Source organism: Octodon degus, unplaced genomic scaffold, assembly GCF_000260255.1.
Source record: "Octodon degus isolate 3935 unplaced genomic scaffold, OctDeg1.0 scaffold00130, whole genome shotgun sequence".
In the NCBI taxonomy this organism is placed as follows: Eukaryota; Metazoa; Chordata; class Mammalia; order Rodentia; family Octodontidae; genus Octodon; species Octodon degus.
The window spans coordinates 149,810-153,322 of record NW_004524706.1 but is presented as its reverse complement, the minus strand read 5'-3'; the positions used below and the strand labels follow the sequence as shown (position 1 = coordinate 153,322).

General features: G+C 43.2%; 1 protein-coding gene across 1 annotated transcript in view; it reads right to left on the bottom strand.

The window, feature by feature from the left end:
• Rbbp4 (RB binding protein 4, chromatin remodeling factor) overlaps positions 1–3,513 on the bottom strand; it is a 27,841-nt gene that overhangs the window by 10,239 nt on the left and 14,089 nt on the right. The window lies entirely within an intron of this gene.

Genomic DNA, 3,513 nt, shown 5'->3' with positions numbered 1-3,513 from the left:
TTTTTTTTTTTTTTTTTTTTTTTTTTTTTTTTTTTTCCTCTCCCCCCCCCCCAAAGGAAAAAAACTGTAGATGAAGCTGTTCTAGTCAGCAGAATTGTTGCACAAGTGTTACTCTTTGAGGATAAAAGTTTTTAGAAAACAAAGATGTAAATGGCTAAAACTGCTGGGTAATCCTCAACTGCAAGTATCTTAAAAGCCCAAAAATAAAAGGTTGAAGCTCTAAAGGAGAGAGAGAAAATTAAACCAGTTTTCCTCAGAACTCTACAATGTTCAAAAATGAAGGCATACTATGATATATGACCTCAGGGCTGTTTCAGTCTAAACACATTGTGCTAAGTATAGTACACAAGTATACACGACTATGACCCCCTGCCCCCACCATGAGTAACTGTCCTAAAAGAGGCACACCACTGTATACAAGGGAAAAGCAAGAGAGGGCAGCACAGTGTGTATGGGTAATCCTTATATAACATGGACTATTTTAGTGTTGGGCATATATTAAACATGTGCCTTAACTTTAAAACATAGTAGTTGAGAGAATTATTTTATTTTGGGATTAGGGATTGAATTTAGGGGCACTGTACTACTGAGCTACATCTCCAGAGCTTTAATTTTGAGACAGTTTAAATTGCCTGGGTGGGGCTTTATGATCCTTTTGCCTGAGTCTCTGTGCTAGGATTTCAGGCATGTACTACTGCTCTCAGCATACAACTGTTTTAATGCAAACTAGGATTTTTATCTTTCCTCTACCACCCAACTCCCCTCCATGCTGCTAATTGAAACCAAGGCCTTTTTCAGCACATTAGGCAAGCACTCTAGCAATGAGCTATAATAAATACCTAGCCCCCCCCCCCAAATATGTAGTCCTATCTATTCAAAATATAATTAAGGGTTCTTAGGTTGAAGCTGGAATGTTAAAGGCCAACTGCACATTGGTTATCTATGTTCAATAAACTGAATAAAAGTTGAAGTCCAATTATCTTCCTAATTTGCTTGCTTCTCCCTACATAAAAAGATACCACTAAGCTAGCCATGGTGGCACACAGCTATGATCCCAGCACTTAGGAGACTGAGGCAGGAGGATGGTTTTGAGTTTGAGGCCAGCCTGGACTACAAAGTGAATATAAGGCTATGTGTGTGTGGGAACACTACTAAAACAAAGCTTGAGGTACAATATACTATAAGTGGACAAATCTCTGTAACTCAATGAATTTTTACTTGTTTATGTACAGGGAGAATCCATTCAGATCAAAACACTGCCAGGACCCCCGAGGCACTTCTGGTTTTCGTTTCTAGTTTTGTTCTGGTACCAGGGATGGAACTCAGGACCTTGCACTTGCCAGGCTGCCCAGAACCACTTCTTTTTTTTTGTATTTAGGAGAGGGTCCACAGGGTCTCACTGCGTAATTTGGACTCGTAGTGATCCTCCTGTTTACAGCCTTCCAAGTGGTGGAATTACAGGAGTGCCACCACACCCTGTCTCAATCCCTGTCTCAGTGCACCCCAGGGATGAGGCGGGCATGACAGAGCCACTTCTGTATACTTTCCAATCAATATTATCATAGCAGAGTATCCAAAAGTCTGATAATCTACCAGAGCCATTTTTTTTTTTTTTTTTGCGGAACCGGGGATAGAACTCAGGTCCTTGTGCTTGCCAGGGAAGCGCTTATTCCACTGAGCCATCTCCCCAGCCCCTACCAGAGCCATTTTTAAAACTACAAGTAACTTCTAGCATCCTCAATCACTGATCCCAATTATTTCACATGGGGAAGTGTGACCAATTCATTACAAGATCCCAGAACACACAGAGCAGTTCCCACAGCCTTGCATGTACCCTTCTCTCAAGAACTGAAGGTTTTCAATAGGACGGCCTAGACCTGATGTCAGTCAGAGGCATGGCATTCTAGCACCTCCTCGCAGACCCTTACACATGTTTCCTTGAGAGGGCAAGAAGAGTCTGTTATCTTAGCTAGCTCACCCTGCTTCCTCCAGGTATTTTCTATTGCCCTTTCCTTTTCCTTGGCCCATGCTCATTGTGTAGAACTAGTTTCTCCCTCTTTTTTTTTTTTTTTCTTCTGGTACCGGAAATCAAACTCATGACCTCAAGCTTGCAAGGCAGGTACTGTGCTGCTGAACTGCATCCCCAGCCTCTCCCCCCTTTTTTTTTTGGCACTGGGGATTGAACTCAGGACCTTGTGCTTCCCAGGCAGGCGCTTATGCTGCTGAGTTATCTCTGTCTCTCTTGCCCTTTTTCTTTTTCAAATACACTTGCCACTACTTTTTTCCTTTATTTTTAATTTATTTATTTCTTTTGTGGTTGGCTCAGCCCAACCTGGGGGCAGCACTGGTGTGGCAAGTGGTGCCGGGGATCAAACTGTGGTCCCTGTGCACTTGCCTGTGTTTGCCTAAGCAGGTGCTTTAGACTGCTGAGCTACCTCGCCAGCCTTTTTCCCCCTTTAATTCTTTGCTCAAGATGTGAAGAACCTGGAATCTAACACCAAAAGGAGAGGTGAGCACCTAAGGTCTGGTAATAATTACTTGGCAAGCTACTTTTAGAACAAGCTACCCGATAACAAAAATCATATGGAGGAACCATTTTATTCCTTTAAGCACCTAGCCTGTACAATGATTTGAAAAGGAATTTTATGTGTGTGTCTGGCGGGGGGGGCTGAGACAAGATCTCAATATGTAGTTCAGGGTGGCCTTAAACTCAGGGAAATCCTCTTGCCTCAGTCTCCCAAGTGTTGGGATTATAAGCATACACTACCATGCTAGGGTAAAAAAAGATTTTTTTTGGCAGAAAGAAAAAAAAAAGAAGAGTAAGGCTAGAAGCCGATTAAACTGTGTATGTGGGGCAAACTATCAAATTTAAATGTTTCCTTGTGAGGACTAAATAAGGTGATTTGCTCAGGAGGCTGATGCAGAGTGATCTATAAGAGTCCAAAATCATCTTAAACCACACAGCTTGACCCCCGTCTCAATAGGGAAGGCAGTAGTGAGAGCAGAGCTCAGGGACAAAATTCAGTTTACTTTCTAGGGCCAGCAAGATAGCTCAGTGGAGAGATAGCTCATCAGACTAAAGTACCTCCTTAGGCAAGCTCAGGGACCTCTGTTTGATCATGGGCCATGCCAGCCCCGCCCCCAGGGCAGGCTGAGCCAGCTGGCATAGTGGCATATATATGTAATCCCAGTGCTGGGGAGGCTGAAAACAGGAGGATCACAATGAGTCTGAGCTGTTTAGTGAGACCCTGTAACAGTCAAATATGTTGTACTGTCTAGTACTGGGGGGGGGGGGGAATTGTGGGCTGAGTGCTTGCTTAGCATTTGTGAGGGCCAGGGTTCCAGTCCAAGCATTGTTACCCTCTACCTGGATTTCTATCCCACACCTAAGAGTCAAAGAAACTAAGTGTCAAAAACAACACATGAGTATTTTGAAATCTTGGATTAGAGACCCAATTTTAAAAATGACATGAAGGGGGGCTAGAGAGATGGCTCAGTGGTCTAAAGCACCTA